The 20,087-nt window shown below is 48.6% G+C and overlaps 1 protein-coding gene across 2 annotated transcripts in view; it reads right to left on the bottom strand.

Annotated features, from left to right (window-relative positions):
* Positions 1–19,648, bottom strand: part of RFX2 (regulatory factor X2) — a 65,580-nt gene extending 45,932 nt beyond the window's left edge. For both annotated transcript variants that reach the window (XM_066336308.1, XM_066336310.1), the window contains exon 1: positions 19,473–19,648. The gene's annotated coding sequence lies outside the window, so the exon portion shown is untranslated. The remainder of the gene's footprint in view (positions 1–19,472) is intronic.
* Between the last annotated feature and the right edge of the window lie 439 nt (positions 19,649–20,087).

Raw genomic sequence — 20,087 nt, 5'->3', positions numbered from 1 at the left:
AAAGAGCATTGTCCTGGGTGCTGTGGTCTGATCCAGCACATAAAAGTTCTGCTGTGCTTGCTGCTCATCAGTGAGGCCACAGGCTGCTGTCACAGGTTCCCCTCAAGAGGAGCCAGGATTTGGGGCAGAATTTGTCCCTCCAGCTTTTCAGCCTCGGTTTAGGCAGTGACATTACTTCACTTCACCTTGGCAGTGATCAATCAAAGCTCAGCACTGGTGGTTCCCAGGTGTGGACGCTTCCTTTGGTGTTTCTCCAGGTGTTTTCCTACTGGTCACAGAGTCACTAAGTTGGGAAAAGAGCTGCAGGATAAAGTCCAGCCTTTGATGGAATGCACAGTCCCCCAAGCTTGGACTGAGGCATTCACTCCTCTGAGGCACGTATCATAAAAAGCTGGAATCACTCATTCACTGGATGAAAAATAAAAGTCACAATCCTGAGCATATTTTAAGACTTTTAAATAAAGTCTTCCAAGATTTTGGTTTTTTGTTTAAGGATTTTTTTTTTCCCCTCAGCTATTGCTGAGCCAGCCCCTAAACTACTCCTTGGTCTTTTAGCATTTATGTGTCTCTCAGGGGAACTGCCCTGCAGGGGAAAAGTAAACCCAGAAATATTCTGAAGGAGGCAAATAATAATTTGCTGGAGATCAAATTCAGAGCAGCATTCAACAGAGAGCAGCTACTTATGGGAGACAGGCAACAACAACTTAAAAATGACAGCTGGAAATTAAAAAGTCAGAATTTGAAGGCTCTTCCTGGCAAAGGGATAACACAGACAGCACCTGCAGCTCTCTGAGGTGATCCGAGAGCATTTACACTCATTAATGAAAAAGTCAATCAAACCAAGCTCATCCAACCCTTGCCCATCCCAGCACTGCTTTAAGGCCAACTTCACACTGCAGCCTCCAAAATGTGTGAAAATAGATAAAAGATGCTTTAGCACTGTGACATTTGGCCAAGTGAAGGACTTCAAACGAGAATTCTGGTCATGACAGAAGCAGCAAAGGTGGATGTGACCAACTCCTGACAACTGTGGTCTCACTCAAAGCCCAGCCTGTAAAACCAGCCCAAACTCCCTGTCTGGACCCCCTTGCTCCTTACACCAGAATTCCTGCAGGGATATCTGTGCTGGCACTGACCCAAGAGCCATCAGCTCCTCTCAGAGTGTAAAGGAGACCAGCTGCCCTCAAAGACCCACTGTATTTATTTCAAATTATGTCCAAGATGCTTCTCACTTCATTCCTTTCTCCTAAGTGCCCTTTTCCCTGCTTTAATATGCTAAAAATTACTGCTGGGATGAGGAAAACACATTAAAATTGAGAGTTCACACCTCTCAAGTGTGGATGGCAGCGGAGGTTTCAGGATTCCAGTTGCTGGAGCCCTGTAACTCCCACAAGTGCCTGATGAGGAAAAGAGTTTCCAGCTTTCCAACTTTTACTGAAAAATCAAGTCAGGAGAAGAACACGATTTCAGAAAATCACTATTTAAACTGTCAGCCTTCCTTATTTTTATCTTCTAGTAGGTTTTAACCCAACCTTATACTGTGGGGAATTTCTGGTCTCATGGAGGAAGGAGTTTATTTGCACTCATAGAGCAGCTCAACCCCCCTCCCCTTTTTTTTTTTTTTTTTTTTTTTTTTTTTTTCTCCAAAGTTTCTTTCGACTTTTGCTTTTCAGAAGATGAAATGAACTTCCTGCAGGAAGGAGAGCAATGCAAGGAGTGTTAAGTGTGACTGCAGGAGCTATTTCCAATCTCTACAGCATTTACTGAGCAGTATATTGAAGAGGCCATGAAATGCTAATGATCTCCAGACTGCCAGAGATACCGTCCTAAATAGAAGGAAAAAATCTCTTTGAGAGATTTTTTTTTTTTTTTTTTTGCCTATTCCATCTCCAGAAAAACCACACAAAACTTTAACACCTCCCTTTGGCTAAAGCTCTCCAAGTTACACTTGAAAAAAAAAAAAAAAAACCGAAAAGGAAAACCAGATGGGGGTGGGAGAGTGGATAGAGATGATCCAGAGCTAAAATATCCATTAGTGGTAAATTCCACCATCTCCTCCCCCTCCCAAAAAAAAAAAAAAAAAAAAAAAAACACCAAACCAACGGGCTGCATGGGTCAGATTCCACCCGCAGACCAAGGAACCAGCTCCAAACACATTCACTCAGCCCTTTTTATTCTCTTGCTTGTCTAAGTGGCTGCTAGGCAACCCCAGCAGCATCGCTGCTCATATGCATTAAGTATTAACTATTATTTCATTCCTTCCCCTCTTCCCACAAAAAGGCAGCAACCTCAATTCGTGGCGGATCATTCTTTTCCCAAAAGGGAATGTTGGCTGAAGGAAGCTGGCACTGGAGCTGGGTGGATATTCCCAGTTTAGTTCCAGGATGGGATGAATCCACCACCCTGCTCTACCCACCTGGAGCTCTCCTCAGGGGATGAAAAACTCATTTTTAGTACACCAGGAAATGCAGCTGCTCCAAGGCAAGCTCTGGAGGGAATTGCAGTGCTGCCCACACAGGGAGCCAAAAATTCTGGTGTCACTTTGGTGAAGCAGCAACCACCCCCACTGCTGCAGCCCTTGTGTCCCTCTGGAGGTGGGAATTCTCCTGTGGGAATAAACCCTGATTCTGCTGGAGATGGGCAGCAGGAAGGATGCTGCTGCCCTGCCCAAGGCAGGATTTGAGACAGAATTCAAAGATTTCTGCTCCCTTCCCTCTGAGAGCCAGTTCTGGGAGCAGCATCCCCATCCCTGCCAAAGGCAACTCTTCCAGCCATTCCAGTGGCTGTTCTGTCTGAAGAAATAAGCATCAAAATTGGGATGGGACAGAAGAAAGCAGAAGCTGGTGATGTTTAGAAATGGCTCAGATACTTCAGCTCAGCAAAGAAATTCAGTGATGTATGGAACTCCCCTCAGCCTGATCCCTAACCCTGGTGACACTCCTGTACCATTACCAGGACAATCCCTACAACAGAGGAGGAAGGTGCTGCTCAGGACAACAAAACCTCAGGAAAACGAATTTTTCACGTGCAGGAAGACTCCAAGAAGCAGGAGCCAGAAGGCTGCTGACAGGCTGAGCCCATGCACTCCTCCAGCCCAGTGACATTTCTGAGTAATTACAAACCCTTACCATCCATTATAATGTTAATTTACAGGGCAGTTGTTGTGGAGAAGTGTGATTAGATGTTGTGTAGCTACGATGCAGACTGGAAGGAATGCTAAGAATGCCTCCACTCCGAACTGAAGTGAGCAGCAGCGGGAAGAGCAGGAGCTGGAGCAGAGAGGGACATCCCACAGACAGCTCCAGAGCCTGGGATCACAGGGCAGCAGCAGGTTCAGGGATCAGACCCTCTTCTGCTGCAGGGGGCTCCAGAGAAGCTGCCAAGGAATGGAAATGTTCACAGAATCCCACAATGGTTTGGGTTGGAGGCACCTCAAAGCCCATCCAGTGCCACCCCTGCCATGGCAGGGACACCTTCCACTGTCCCAGGCTGCTCCAAGCCCTGTCCAACCTGACCTGGGATATTCCAGGGATCCAGGGGCAGCCACAGCTGCTCTGGGCACCCTGTGCCAGCGCTTTCCATCCTCCCAGGGAGGAAATTCTCCCCAGGATCTTTTGTGTGTGGGGAATATCTGCACACTCTAGGTGTGGGATTGACTGGGGATGAGAGGGTCTCACTTGTGTCTCTCCTCACATCTTCCAAACAAAGAAATGAGTATTTGCCTCAGCTGGGAGCATCCTATTGATTTATGCCACCAGCCCAATTCAAGAGTCCAGGCTCAGTGTTTTCTCTGATACAAGCCAGCCAGAAAATGTTTGTTTTTCAAATTATGAGACATTTCCTATGTTGGGGCTCCACTCCTAACCAATATCAGTTGAGGATGACAAAACCTTTAAAAAAGGCTTCAAAGGACAACAAAACCTGTTAAAAAGGGTAAAAAACTGAAACAAATCTCTTAATACATGTCTGCCCATTTCACAATGAAGAGACGCAAAACTTGTAATTTTAATTTTATTTTTTTTAACACTAATGCCACAGCACATTTGGAACCAGAATGAGGCATAATTTCATTTCTGAAACCTACCCATTAAAAGGGCTGCCAGATTTGATATAAATTTTCCTCTACAAAACAAATTGATTAAATGCAGACTGAACTGGAGTCCCTAAAGCTTTGTCACAGCAAACTTCACGCAGCAGTTTTGTAATTTGCAGGTGGAAATACATCAGAACATTCATTTTCAGCCTCACACAAGCACCTCGTTACTCTGCAAAGTAATATTTTTCAGCTATGAATAGTATCTAAATTATTCAGGGGTGGAAAAAACAAATCCATCTCCTCTGGAAAGGAAAGCCACCAGCTGCTGAGAGCAGAGCAACTCTTCTCCTAAGGCCAAATAATCAGCAATGCAAATACCAGTGGAGAAAGGCAGCACTGTGAGCAAAGTGAAAGGTTTTCTAGGAATCCTCCTGCAGGGGTTTTGGGACAGAGCATCATTTAGGCTGGAAAAGACCTCCCAGACCATCGAGTCCAAGCTGTGACTGATCCCCAGCTTGTCCCCAGCCCAGAGCCACCATCCAGGTGTGGACACCTCCAGGGCTGGGGGCTCCAAACTCCTGGGCAGCCCTTCCAATGTTTAATTCCCCTTCTAATGAAGAAGTCCCTCCTGAAGAGGCTGAAAGGATGCAGCAGCTCATAAAGGAGCAGAAAAGGCAGAGGGAGAAGGAATCTCCTCAGCATCACCTGAGGTTCTGACACAGCCAGGCTGACACACCTAGAACTGCTTTTTTTCCGTAGATATTTCAAATCTCAGTCTCCTGGCATACTCTTTTGCTCAGGGAGAGTTCAAATGGGGACAGAGAGGTCTCTCCTGTGCCACTCCATCCCCCAAAGCTGTGCCCTTGAGCTCATCTCACAGCACACCCTGCATGGGGCCCTATCAGGAAATGTGCACAGATTTAACTCTCTGAGCACACGGAGGAGATGGCAGCGATGGGGGAGGAAGCAGAGCTCTCCTGCCAGCTTCACAGCTCTCTCTTGGCCACCCAGATGTTTGCAAACCCCCACCAGGAGCCCAACTGTGCCAGTGCAAAGATGAACTCGTTTTTGTTCTGAGTAAGGCCAAGCTCCGTGCCAGCCACACCCCAGCTGACCTCAAAGAGGTTTGTGCCAAAGCTCAAGAACCAGGAGCAGATCTTTTCCTTCTGGAGCACCAAAGGAGGCAGGAGGATGCTGTCCATGCTGTAGCTCCAGAATATGTGTCTCCAAGAGCAGCAGTTGAATATTGCTGGGTTTAAACACTCCCCAGACTCGCCTGAGGCATCGATCCGTTCTGGATTTTGCAAAATCACAGGGCAAGAACACTGAAGCAGCAGCTGCAGCAGCTTTCCCCCCTTGTTCTGCCGTGAAGAATATTGAAGATCTGTCATCACACGAAGCAGAGGGAGATCAGTCTGAGGCACTGAGAGCCAAGACCCTGCTCTGTGTGGGCTGGGAAGCTTTCAAAGGATTTTTTTTCCATAGGAGACATTGCAGAAAAGGCTTGATCAACTCACCTCAAGCTGACTCTCCTGCCTGAGCTACCCACTTCAAAAGGATCAGAGGAATCAGCATTCAGGTCTTCCACTGTACTAGGGATTCACTCTGTTTTCCTTTGGAAACTATGAATTGTTTGATTATCACCCCACTATTGCTCTCGTAACTTCCCTTTGTGACTGAATTGCATAAACCTGTATTTTAAAAGAGACAAGCTAACACTGATCTGACATTCCATAGGGTGAATCCTCTCTTGGCAGCATTCTTCCCAAACAGACAAAGATGGACAAGAGTCCTGGAGGAAGGGGAGAGAGGACAGGTCACAGAGCACGAAACTCCACTTTATCCTGTTATTGAGGTCTTGGGGTTGGGGTTTCTACAACATCCACACTCCTCTCTGACTCACAGGTCTCTGATGGGCCATGAGCTGTGGGGATTTATGAGCCAAACGTGTTCCAACAGCTCAAAGCATTTTAGAAGCAGCTTCCAGCAGCTCTGCAGAGCCTCAGAGCAGCAGGTAGCCAGGAAAGACCACGGTGCTGCCAATTTTAACAGCAGAATGATTTGTTCTCTTAAAAAAAAACCCTTAACCTTTCATTGGCTCCTTTATTTACCAAGGAGAGCTTTGGGTGGGGAATAGAGGGGAGAGTCTCTTCTCTGCAGCCAGATGGAATTCCAAGCCCAGTTAGTTCAGGCGGGGAGTTAAAGGGAAGATGTCAAAAATATGTTTTCCATTAATGTACCAGTGGAAAACACTGTTTAAAATACAGTATACAAACAATTACTGCTCTGCTACCCAAACCTGTGCCAACAGGAGGAATTTTATCACCACAGTTAGTTTAAACCAACAGCAACACAACTATAAGTCAGAAATTTGGTAGTTTATTCTGAAATATTTGCTTGGGGTGCTACTTGACATCAGACTTCAGTCAAAATAAGCTTTAGCAAATGATACGTTAAATGATCCCATCTGCCTGTTTCAAAGGCAAAAAAAGCCAAGTAGATTTTGTTAATCCTGAATTTCCAGTTCAGCCTTCCAAATGAGGAGGGGCATTTTTTGCTCTTATTCACCACGGGGTGCTAAAGTGAATGGGGTTAGTGGTATAGGGCAGAGGAGGCCAGCAGTCAGTTAAATTGTTAAAAAATTAACAACGAATTTTAAGAATCGATAAAACATGGACCTTTTTTTTTTTTTTTTTACTGGAGAAGTTTTACTTTCTGCAGATGGAAGGGAGAAAATAAAAAAAGAGAGCACCATCATCTTCCCTTCATCTGCACTCCAGAAGGAATAATTCTCATTGTTCTGCACTCAGAGCTGAGGGGTTTTGTCTCTGACAATCACTTTGTCCCCATCCAGGAGTGACACAAAGGTACAGAAGGAGCCTGGAATGACACAATTCAGGAAATGGACTCAAAGGAGCCACAATGAGGGTTTTGTGGGAGTTCACAAGAGGTGGTGGTGTCAAGGGAGAAAGGGGAAAAGAGAGAAGGGGAAAGGGGGAAAAGAGGAGAAGGGGAAAGAAGGAAAGAGGAAAAGATGAGGGGGAAAAGGGAGAAAAGGCAAAGGGAGAAAGGAAACGGGAAATGGGTGACAAGGAGGAGGGAAGGGAAGGGAAGGTTTGGGAAGGTTTAGGAAGGGAAGGTTTAGGAAGGTTTGGGAAGGGAGGGGAGGGGAGGGGAGGGGAGGGGAGGGGAGGGGAGGGGAGAGGAGAGGAGAGGAGAGGAGAGGAGAGGAGAGGAGAGGAGAGGAGAGGAGAGGAGAGGAGAGGAGAGGAGAGGAGAGGAGAGGAGAGGAGAGGAGAGGAGAGGAGAGGAGAGGAGAGGAGAGGAGAGGAGAGGAGAGGAGAGGAGAGAGAGAAGAGAAGAGAAGAGAAGAGAAGGAAGAGAGGAAGAGAAGAGAAGAGAAGAGAAGAGAAGAGAAGAGGAAGAGAAGAGAAGAGAAGAGAAGAGAAGAGAAGAGATTTAATCAAACTGTGTTTGCAGCCTGCCTCTCCAGTCCCACGAGCCCCTTCACTCGTGTCTGCAAGGGCCAAAGTTTGTGCTTCTGCAGTGGGAAAACAGCCCCAGTTGTCCAACACTCAGGGAATGGCATCCCTAGGGGGGACTGACCTCCCAGCCAGGTCAGCATCCTCAGCATCCTCCCAGGACTCACAGCTTGCTGTACCCAGCTGAGGCTGGATGGGAGGCAGACTTTTAACATTAAAACCCTGTGTTATTACATTATTGGACCTTATTACTGCCTGTAGCCTCTAACCAGTCTGCACATGTTCCTGTTTTGGGGGAAATCATTCTTCCAGGGAACAGGCAGTAGCTCGATTCTTACATTAACTTTCTGATGCAGGAAAAATTAGTAAAATTTTTATAAACCTGAGAAAGAAAAGATATAAAAATCACTGCAGAGTGGCCAGAGGCTGTCTGTTGTCACCAACTTCCACTTCACTGCTGTGCTACAATGGTTATAAACCTGAAGTGTAAAGTGGAAATTCATCCGCAGACAATTTACTTTTCCCCAGCAGAATATTGCATGATGTTCTGGCTAATCACATAATTCAATCCTCATATATTCAGAAAGCACTCAGCAATCAGGAGAATGCATTCAAAATGTTCTCTGTGTGGAACAGTACATTGCCCAAACATCACAGTATAAATTCAAGCAAGTAGCTGCCAAAATAAAAAGTTAGAACAGAAATTCCTTAATGATTGACTAAGGAGAGACTCATCACCAAAGTATTAAGTAATTCTTAGGGAAAGTGAATTAGAATTGCAGTGTGTGATGTATTAATTATTTGGTGGCAGTTGAAGAAAAAAGCTTGGGTTTTAAGGACACGAGGTTAGAACACAGCTGGAGGAATTTAACCCCTGATATAAAGTGACTTTTTAAACGTGCAAAGAGGGAAATGTCCTGAGTTTCACTGAGTCCTGCAAACAGAGCAGAGTGGAACAACAGAGTTTTACTCATCTGCAGTTCATTTTTGTTCCAAAATTCCCTTTTCAGAGCATTCTGGCTGTGTGTTTATCTGGATTGTAAAACAGCCTGAAGAGTGATACTGGAGTCACTTCAGCAAGAGAAGCCCCAACCACTCATTCCCCCAAATTTCTCTAATTTAACTATTTCTCCAGGGGTTTGTTGGCTGTTTTCCCTCTCTCAATTTTTTCAGCACCAAAACACAGCTCTGAGCATCATCTCTGCATCTCCACCAGCTCAAGCCTTGCAGGGTCCCCACCCCCAGCAAACCAGGGGAGGAAATTTTTAATTAGGAAAATCCTCTGGGTAAGGGCTTTTCCTGGGGGATCGTTTTCAGGGAGCAGAAAGAAGCCAGGAGGTCCCTTCCAACCAAACCATTCTGAGATTCTCTAAGTGCCTCTGCATGAAATATTCCAGGAGGGCACAAAGAAGAAAATAATGACACCATCCCAAAAAAAAAAAAAAAAAAAAAAAAAAAAAAAGCAGAGCAATAATGACACCATCCCCCAAAAATGTGTGTCTTGTTTTGATCAGTGAGTAAAGCAACAATCACCTGAGGCCTTCAAAGCACTTTACAAATATTAATCCTTACGTGTTTGCCCATCTTAACTTTCTGGCTTCTAGGGGATAACAAAACTTGAATTATTCCCTACTGGAAAATCGAAATGAAAGCACAGAGCAATCAAAGCAGGGTTGCCCAAACACACTCTGAAGTGCCAATGGATGTGGATTGTGGATCAGAAAAATATGGGACTGGCTAGATCAGAGATTAATTCATGCCTCAGGGCACAGGGCTGAGTGTGGGACTCCTGACACAGGGAAGTCTACAGTGGCACAGAAACCCCAGGGAGGATGGAGTCCAGAAGCAAAGAGATTAATCAGAAATGTGGAACAAACACCCCTGGAACTGCACTTGATGACAACTTCCTCTTGGAAATACATTCTCTCATAATGTGGCTATATGTATTCATACAGGTATATTTTATACAGCATGTGTATGAATAGCTAGAAAATAACCCAAATCCCACAGACCCTGCTACAGCTGCAGACCCAGGGCCTGAAAACTTGGAGATTTTCTCGTGACAGTCACACCCTCAGATGTTTTGATATGAAAATATCTCCTTTCAGTCCCCAGGAAGGAAGTGGTGATTTTGATTTTCACAAAGACACAGCCTACAAGGAACCTGTGGAGCTAAAGACAAAGCACACTCCCCACAGGGCAGCAGTCAGGGACTTCAAAACCCCGAGCATGACAAGGTGGATCATGTTTGTATGACAGATTTCATCCATGGAAAGGGGGCAGAAAAGGACAAAGTGGTCCACAGAGAGACTCACTCTGCAATCCATTCCAATCACAAAATCATGGAATGGTTTGGGTGGGAAGGGACCTTGGAGACCACCTGGCTATGGGCAGGGACACCTCCCACTGTCCCAGGCTGCTCCAAGCCCATCCAACCTGGCCTTGGGCACTGCCAGGGATCCAGGGGCAGCTTTGGAGAAATCTCCTCCAGACCCTCCCAGGGAACAATTCCTTCCCAATATCCCACAGGAATCTCCCCTTTTCCAGTGGGAAGCCATTCCCTGTGTCCTGTCCCTCCAGCCCTTGTCCCCAGTCCCTCTCCTGCAAGGGGCTCTGAGCTCTCCCTGGACCCTTCTCCTCTCCAGGAGAGCATCCCCAGCTCCAGGGCAGAGGGGCTCCAGCCTCACTCTCCACGGGGTTTATCCCTAATTACCAGAGTGATGAACTCAAACAGCCCCGGGGTCCCTCACTGTGGCCACAGCCCATCCCAAGAGCCGGGTGGTGACACAGCCACACTGGAATGTCCTGGATGGGGATTGCAGAGGAGGCTCCTGTGACGGAGGCAAGGCGCTGACAGCACAGAATAATTCAATAATTAACTCCCTCCGTGAGAGGAGCTTTGCTCTGCCTCTCCCATGAAACCTCTTAGAGCACTTAGAGCCCAGAGCAGACCCCACCCCATCCAGGGTAAGAGGTTATCGGGATCCTTTTGGGGTTCCTGGCACTGCAACAGCTCAAAATGTCATGGTTTTTAACTAATATTAGATAATGAGACTTATAGAAGCTATTTCTGCTTAAGTGTCTTTACCTCACTTTATAAATTTTATACTTTATCAGTTTTATAGTCATTTTATAAGAATAAATAATGAACTGACTCCAAATTTTGGTAGCCAGGTATAAACCTCTGGGAACAGAGTTTTCTGATTGTTACAAAAAAAATACTGCACTTTTTACCTAAAACCAAGTTGGGATTTTGTGAGGTTTGGGGGTTTTTGGTGTTTTTTGGGTTGGGTTTTTTTTTTTTTTTTGGGGGGGGTGCTTTAGGGTTTTTTGTTTGTTTTGGTTAGAGGTTGTTGTTGTTGGTTTTGTTTTTAAGATTTTTACATTCCGAGCAGCATCTACACTGGGAGGAATGGAACTGTAGAGAACAGCAAAAAGCACTTTTGCTGTTCCAGTACAATTTGAAACATGAATTATCTGGATTACAACTCCTCACCTTCCACAATTACCTCTGACGGTGGCAGCACGCAAGACAATACTCTGGAATTTAAACAAGTCCATTTATTAGCACAATAAGCAGCAGTTCTGCCCTTTTGAGAGCTTCCTGCCTGCCAGGGAATATTCAGAGCACCACAAATTCATGGAATGGTTTTGGTGGGAAGTGACTTGCTCATCTCCTTCCACCCCCTGCCATGGCAGGGACACCTTCCACGATCCAAGGGTGCTGTGTCAGTCATGGTGGTGGGAGAGATCTTATAGAAACTCCCAGATTTTCCCATAAATACTACTCCAAAAGGAAAATATGGACTCAAACAGATCTCTAAGCTACACCAGGAGTAGCAACAACTCTGCTTTTGCAAGCCCAGCTCAGGTCATGGCAGTGCAGGTCAATGTCACAGAGGAGGTGCCTAAAATATGAGGATGAACTTTGCATTTCTGGTTTGAGGAGAGGTGATTCATACAGAAAAATCTACATTTGGAGTGCAAGCAGCTGTGAGAGCTGGGCAGCCTGCAAGCCAGCCCCAGGTTCTTCAAGGGGCTTGAAGAAATACTCTGTGGAGGATATTTCACCTTCCTGGCAGGTGGAAGTCTTCTAACAGTGGTGCACATCTGTCACATTAATGAGAATAAATATTTGCCAGGAAGAAGGAAGCTCTGAAGACCAGCCTGGTGACCAGGAGCTATTATTTCTCTTATTATTTGTACCTATTAAAGAAAAAATTCCTCCCATGATTGGTCATTTAAGGTCATGAATATTTGAAAAGATCTGCATTTCATCTCCTTTGGGGCGAAGGGAGGGCGTTTGAACAGCGCAAGAAATTGTTGAAATGCAAGGACTGGAGATAAACTAGACAGAACCAGTCCGTGTGAACTTATTCCCATCTCCCCCCAAAGCTCAGAGGTGGATTGTGAGTTGTTTTTTAGACTGGACCATCCCAGACAGCTCAGGGAAGGAGGAGAAAAGCATCCTTACACAGAGCAGCGAGGTGACAGCGCTGACAACAGCAGCTCCAGCACAAGAGAGCTTGGACTTATCTCCCAACCTGCTTCCTCCTACCTTATCACAGGCTCTGCACAACCTCCCTGTACTGCCCAAACAAGAGCCCAGGGTAACAGAAAATATGAAACTCTTAGTCAGAAAGGCCCCAGAGCTGACTGAGCTGGCTGGAATATCCAACTCTGTGCAGAACCCATCCTTGTTTCCATGCCTCATGTCCCATGAGCTGCACAGAGAAGGGCAGTTGTCCACCTCACCACACATCTCCAGGTGCCTCCCGCTCCAGCCTGGGCTCACAGAATCCCGGAATATCCTGAGTTGGATCCTACAGAGAGCATCAGTGCAGCCCCTGTCCCTGCCCAGACACCCAACAATCCCACAATCCCACCCTGAGCATCCCTGAGAGCCTTGTCCAAACCCTCCTGGAGCTCTGGCACCTTGGGGCTGGGACCATTCCCTGGGGAGCCTGGGCAGTGCCCCAGCACCCTCGGGGGGAAGAACCTTTCCCTGAGCTCCAGCCCAGCCCTGGCACAGCTCCAGCCCTTCCTGGGCTCCTGTCCCTGTCCCAGAGCAGAGCTCAGCCCCTGCCCCTCCGCCTCCCCTCAGGAGGAGCTGCAGCCCCCGAGGAGCCTCCCCTCAGTCTCCTCTGCTCCAGCTGGACGAGCCAAGTGCCCTCAGGTGATCCTGGGTTATTCCTGCAGGGCTGAGCAGGCTGGAAAGTGAGGAACAGGCTCAGGAAGGACACACTGCTCTCCCCATCAAAGCCCCGAGGTGACACAGTTCTGCCCTGGGCACTGGAGACATGGTGAGACCCTGTCCCACTGTGGTCACGAGGTGATGGAGAAAGAAATGCCACTTGCATTTGGAGTTCCTGTGCCTTGGAAAGCACCCTCGTTCATACATCAAGTCAAAGATAATTAATAAATCATCTAATTGTGAAACTGTCCATTACCAGCCAGAACTGAAGCCATCCTAGTTACCATCAGCACAAAGCCAACCCATACATCATGAAACATCAGCTCAGCTCACGATCAGATCTTGGAGAAAGCCAAGAGGGGAACAGAAGAAGAATCCCAGAATGGTTTGGGTTGGAAATGACCTTAAAGCTCATCCCGTTCTGCCTCCTGCCACCTCCCACCAGACCAGGCTGCTCCAAGCCCCATCCAGCTTGGCCTGGAATACTTCCAGGAAGCCACAGCTTCTCTGGGCAAACTGTGCCACGGCCTCATCACTCACACAGGGAACAATTCCTTCCTGATATTTCATCTAAACCTCCTCTCTTTCAGTTTAAAGCCATTTCCTTTCACATGAGCTGATGCTCCATCCAACAGCACCAAAACCATGGGAAATCCGGTGTGCAAAAGCATTACCAGATGCTTAGATCTGTTCCAGAAGACACTCATCCTTCATAAATAATTCTCACAAATCAGGGGAACACAGGAACTTCCACCAGCATTGCATTGAGGCCATCACTCTATTGCTGTGTAGCACTGCTGGATGTCTCTATAGGAGAATAATAAAAATTCAGTGCTCAGTGCCCTGGTTTCTCCAATCACTGTCTTAGAGGGGAAAAAAATCCTTGCCAAATGTCCCACTCTGTCCCTGCTCAGCTGCACAAGGGCAGTGCAGGGTTTTACCTGTCAGTGTGAGGCTGCTTTATCTAAAGCCTCCAGGACTCCCAGTCACCAGAGGTCAGAAGAACGAGAATAACTGATATAATTCCCTGGGCAGGGTGAATGTTTAATCAGCTGTGTGTTAAGCCAGAAATTCTCCAGAACAGTTCCAGGGTTGTCATGGTGGCAATGGGATCTTAAGCTGATACTAAGGAACAGTCTGACAATGACTAACCAGGTGGTGGTTAAGGAAATTGCTAATTCTGCTGAGGTTGTTTGCCTATAATCATTCCACCCCCGCCTTTTCCCTTCTCTCCTCTTCCCCTGATGTTTCTTGTCAGTCTTAACTAGTGACACCTCCAGAAGAGGGATCTTTAATTACGGGCTCCATTCAGCAGGACCCTTTGCCTCGTGCTAACCTCAAAGAACCACCAGCCACGTAATCCCAGACAAATTCCTCAATTACTGGTGCCTCTCTGCACAGGCTCAGCACTGACTTCCAAACGAGTGGGGCACTTCCAAAATTCAGCCATGGAGACAGAACAACCTCTCTTCATCCTGGATTTGCTCCTGATGTGTGGAGTCCACAGGGACTCCCTCATCCCCAGCACAGCTGCAAAGGGGATGTTTCTGAGTTTGGAGCATGGATTCAGGTCCTGATGGGAAAGGGAAAATGAGCACTCCAAAGCTGCTTTGGAGAGAAGTTAATCCAGCCAGGATCCTCCTCTCTAGAAGGGATGGGGGAAATATAATTTCATGTGCAAACATAAAATCTCAGAATGGTTTGGGTGGAAGAGACATTAAAGCTTCTCCCATTCCACTGTTCCAGGCTGCTCCAAGCCCTGTCCAGCCTGGCCTTGGGCACTGCCAGTGACGAGGCAGGCACATCTCTGGAAAACCATGGCTCACCTCCTGACAGTGAAGAATTTCTTTGGTTACAAACCCAGATTTCCTCTTTCAGTTTCAACCCCTTCCATTCCCCAGTGTCCTGCCCCTCCAGCTCCTGATGCAGAGATGCTGCTACACTGTGCCATCCCCTGAACCTCTGCTTTGTTCCTGCTCATGTTCCACATTTTCTTTGCCAGGATGAGACTTGGGAAGGATCAGAGATGCCCTGAAGAAGTCGGAGCACGGAGTCACCCTGCCAGGGGAGACAGGGATGTGTCCTCAGAGCTTGCACACAGGTACCTGCTGCTGTTTGTCCTCACACATATCCACACATTCTGCACAAGAAGCCAAAGAAAAACCCCCTCATACAGAAAAAAAAAATTATTTGTGGAACCTGGCTGCTGGGAATCCAGTGAGTGCATCCACCAGTGAGCTAAATGCAGCATCAGGGAGGAATATCTCTCCAGTCAATATAATTATTATTTCTGTCAGCTTCTTGCTGGAGACACTGAGGATTTCTTTCAGATTTGGGACAAGAAAACAAAGCATCTGATTTCTATTTGGATATTTTTAATATAAAAGTCATTATTGGTGCAGCATTCTGTGACCTGTTCCTTTGACAGCAATGTTCAGTCATTAACCTCCTGCAAAGCTTCCTCCCACGACACATTTGTACAATGCTGAGACTTCTCTGACATTTATAAAGCTCAGAAAAACAAATTCCTAATAGAAATCCAACTCAGAAAAAAAAAGCAAACTTATGAATTGCCTTAAAATGACTTTTCAAATGCCTTCATTTGGGATTTCTACAGCTCTTCACTCCTGTAGAACATCAGGAAATACCCCAGGGAATGATTTGAAGTTGTGTCAGGGGGTTGGGATGGATCTCAGGGAAAGGTTCTGCTGTGATTTTATGACCAGATCAAGAAACCAGAACAGTTTCTAAAGTTCTGATGGGAAACTTCTTGCTTCTGTTGCAATTTAAAATACACCCTGTAACTTTATTGCTGGGTAGACACTGCCGAACCCGTGCAGTGACATAAGTGAGCAGGAATACTGTGGGCAGATTCTCTCATTCACTGACATGAAACCACATGTCTAGACATAACTACGTATTGTTTTAACAACTCAGCTGAATTAAAAACACTTAAACTTTTCTAGAAATCGCCATCTTTCATAAAACATCACCCAAAGCTGAAAGTAAGTTGGTTTTTTTTCTCCCCTTCCCTCGTTACCTGGAAATAATTTGTGCATTAATGTGTCCTGAAATCATTTCTGAAATGCAAACATTGCCATCTCTTATAAAACATCACCAAGAAGCTGGAAGTGGGTTTGTTTTTTCTACTTTCTCCCCGAATGAAAAGAATTTGTGTATTAATATGACCCTGTAATAATTTCCTCTGTACCTTATGTGCTAAGAAAAGGGACTTTGGGAAGTGCCCTGTACAAACAGATTCCTCTTTGCTCAGGGAGTTAAGGTTTGTGCTGAAGGAAGGTTTTATCATCTGTTTATGAATTTATGAATAATTAGTCCATAAGCTGCTTGGATTCCTCTTTGCTCAGTCGGTTAAAGAGCCCACGGTTTGTGCTGAAGGAAGGGTTTCTCATCTATTTATGTATTTATGGAGAATTCCTCCATAAGCTGCTTGGACAGACACATCCCGACGTGGGAAAACCGGCACGTTCCCAGACAATAAGCTGGATTTGCGAGTGTTTGAACAAAGGAATAAAGACTTGCCAGTCCAAATAAGACAAAACAAAGCGTTTCAAAGCGCAGATTACAGAAAGGAACCTTCTCTGCGTGTCAAATATCGGCAACCCCAAAGGGCTCCGAGGCCGGGGCCGGACCAGCCCTGGCACGCCGGGCTCCTGCTGGCCGGGCTCCAGCCCTGCACCGAGCTGGCATTTGTTCCGAGGGAGGCAGCGACAGCAGAGAGAGCTCGGCTTAAATAGAACTCCGCTCCTCCAGCACAAAGTGGGGCGGAGGAGCCGAGCGGGCGGGAGCCGCCTGTTGAATCAGCAGCGCGCCCGGCGCCGCTTTTAGCTCGGGAAGGGCTAAAGCAGAGCGGGGGAAATGGGCTGGAAAACGCGAACGCAGCTCTGTTTACGGGCCTCTATCAGCGGGGAAAACACGTTGTGATTAAACGTGGCAGCTGTCGGTGCTCCGAGGTGTTACAAGCAGGGGACTATTTAAAGACAATGACTGGCGCCGTCTATTCTGCCGCGGTGGAGCCGCGTTTGTGGCAGCTCTCGAGTTGTTTCGTGGCAGAAAGTGACTTTTAGTGGCAGGGAATGCTCTCAGCTGGAGGATTTCCCCCAAAAGCCGGGACAAATGACGTCGGCAGAGGCTGCTCGAAGATTACAGAATCCCAGAATAGGTTGGGTTGGAAAGGAGCTGAAATCTCACCTTGGTCCAGCCTGTCCCGTGGGCAGAGACCCCTGCCACCAGCCCAGGGTGCTCCAGTCCCCATCCAGCCTGGCCTTGGACACTGCCAGGGACGGGTCTGGTCGTGTTTACACACACACAAAGACACAGAAAGTGTATTTCTGATGTACCTTCTCACACCCCACACACGATTTAACAGCAGCTCTCTCGAGACCACACTGAGCCATAAGCCTTGGGCTGGGTGACCCCATCCCTCCCTCCCAGCCCGGCTGCGGGGGCTCAGTCTGTGCCAAGCCCCTGATGAAGGAGGTGACCTCCATTTATAGGCCAAATCTACAAATTTGTATGGCAATCCTACAAATTTATATGGCAAAGCAACCAAACACTCCGAGAGGGCCAATCTGATGCTGAAGGAGAAGGATCTGCTGCTGGCCAAGGCTCCAGTGATGTCTAGAGGTGTGAGCCCCTCTGCAGGTGCTGCAGATTTCCCACTGGCTCAGAGCCCTGCCCGGGGCAGAGCTGGCACACGGGGCCCAGGACAGGGACACGCTCCTCTGAGAGGAATTCATGAGATGCAAATGGCTCAGCAGGGAGATGCAAAGCAGGGGCTGTCTGCGGGAGTCACGGTGGCTGTGAGAGACCTGGTTGTGCCTTTCCCTCCGTGCAGTGGATGCTCCTATCCCCATCACGCTGGGATCAGCCCTGTTTCGCAGGAAGCAAGCAGGGACAAAGAAATTCCAGCTGTCAACCCCTTCTGTCTGCGCTTTCAGCCTTCAGGCCAAGATCCTGTTGTTACCTGAGAACTCAGATTCCGATGAAAAAGATGAGCAGCTCCAAACCTCGTGGTTATGGGAACAGCTCTGACAACACCAGCTCCAAACAACAAACCCCCGGAGCCTGCCCACAGCTGTATAACCCCAAGGCAAACGCAACACATCTCACAGAATTCCAACACATCTCTCCTCCCTTGGGACGGTAACACTGAGAGGTAAAGACCCAGCTGGATGTGCTGTTTTCTTTTTAAAACATGAACTAAGGTTTTTCACGTATCCAACACCCCACAGGCTGGTCCTACAAAGTCCTACGAGGTCCTGCCTTGGTGGTTTTGCCTCACCCGATTCCAGCCACCCAGAAATCGAATTGTTCATCCCAAACTCTCTCAGCAGACACAGTCAGAGGTTCACTCAACCCATCTTGAACAAGGTAACCGTGAAAAAGCCTCCCAAAATGCTTCCCCTTCTACTGAACATGCCACTTTAAAATAAACCCTGAGACTGAACTGATCCTGAACTGACTGAAGCAAACTCAGACCGAAAAGTGAAACAGCAGAGGCAGAGAGGGAAGCCCAGGAGCTCAAGGTCAGTATTTAGAGACTGATTTTTTTCTGTTTTCTAAGCCAGATGTTACTCTCTATCCTCAAGTGATTTGTAATCAAGATGGAGTTGAAAAGTTTGGGCAGAAGCAGATGAAACAAGCCTCGACTAAATGATTCCGAAGTTCTCAGTTTAACCTACCAGCTAAAGCCTCAGTTTAAGGACATTCCAAATGCAAAGAGGTAAAGGAGATTTAACAATATTTAATAAAATTACCATTTATTCTGCTCTTTAATTAATAAGTCTCGCCTCTTTCAATACCAAAGCCAAAATAAAGGCTTCGGAGTGCTATCTGAGTCAAAAGAATGGAAAGATTTAATCAGGCAGCAGGAACTCACGCTTGAAACAGGCACGTCCACAAAATCCCACTCTAACAGGAGACGAATCTTGTCTCACAACACACTTTATTCAAAACAAACAGGAGAACCCACGTCAAGAGCAGACGGCAGATCCTTGCAAATAGGTCTCGCTGCGATTTCCCCTCGTTTCTAAGACCGACACGGAAGCGAGCGCCGGGATCTCCCGGCTCCGGCAAACTCCAGGGACGAGCCGGAGTTGAAACCACCTCCCTCCACCCCCAAAGAGGAGGAGGAGGAGGAGCGCCTGTGGGGGTCGGGGACAGCACGGGGAGAGGTTCGGGGCCAGCGGGAGGAGAGAGGGACGGGGACAGCGCAGGGAGAGGGAGAGCACGGAGAGGGGCACGGGGACAGTGCGGAGCGGGTGCCCCGTGTCCCCTCCCGAGCCCGAGCGGACACTTCGGGGCTCGCAGAGCGGCGGGACCCTCGGCAGAGCCGGGAGCGCGGAGTTCCGCACCGCCCGCGCCGGGAGCGCCGGGGCCGCGGGGGCCGCTCCCCCCCCGCCGGCCGGGCGGTGCCGGTTCCCGTGCCCGGGCGGGGCCGCGCTGCGGGCGGTGCCCCGGGGCAGCGGCCCCGGCCCGGGGAGGGAGAGCCCGGGGCGGTTCGGCGGTGCCGCCTCCGCCGCTCCTCCGCTTCCAACTTTCCGGGGGCGGCGCGACCGGTGCCCCCCGCCCCGGCGAACGGCGGGACCGCGCATCCCGCGCCGGGACAAGCGGAGTCCTCGCCGCCGCCGGCCCGAGCCCCGCCGGCCCCGCGGAGGACGCGGAGACCGCGCACATCCCCGGCAGCCCCCCCGGCCGCGGTCCCACATCCAGCCCGTCACGGGGCGGCCCCGCTCACCTGCCGTCCCCGCCGGGTGCCGCGGGCTGCGCTGGGCTCCGGCCGCCGGGGCCGCGCGTTGCCGCCGTTGGCAAGTAACAGTCTCCAGGGCTACGGTCACTATGGCGCCGGGCGCCGGGTCTCGAGGCAACTGTTGCTACCCCGGCCCCGCGCGTCACCGCCCGGCCCCGCCTTAAGGGGGCGTGTCCAGCAGTTCTCCGTTGTCCATTGGTGCAGCGCCTGTCCGTCATCTGAGAGGGCGGGACGCATCGCTGGAGGACCAATAGCCTTGCGCAGGGGGCGTGGCCAGCGCTTGGCGCGCTGTTTGGCGCCTCAGCGCGGGGCGGGGCGGGCGCGTGACGCACGCACGGGAGGGGGGGAAGGGGGCGGGGCCTGCGCGCGCCTGGATGATTTCACCTCCATAAATCACCCCCTAAATAAATTAAAACAATTACAAAAAAAAAAAGGAAGTTGATTTTCCCGCTGTTAAACATTATAAAGTGGCGTGCTGACGTTTTCTCCCGTTGCCGCTGGCGTTGTTTTCTTGTTTTGTTTTGGTTGGCTTTTTTAATTAACCCCTCCAGATGACATCACACCGTCGTCACGGCGACGGGGCGTGACGTCACCGACAACAAC

The sequence above is a fragment of the Sylvia atricapilla genome, chromosome 26 (assembly GCF_009819655.1).
Source record: "Sylvia atricapilla isolate bSylAtr1 chromosome 26, bSylAtr1.pri, whole genome shotgun sequence".
Lineage (NCBI taxonomy): Eukaryota > Metazoa > Chordata > Aves > Passeriformes > Sylviidae > Sylvia > Sylvia atricapilla.
Note: the sequence above shows the minus strand (reverse complement) of the source record. Positions and strands in the feature narration are given on the sequence as shown.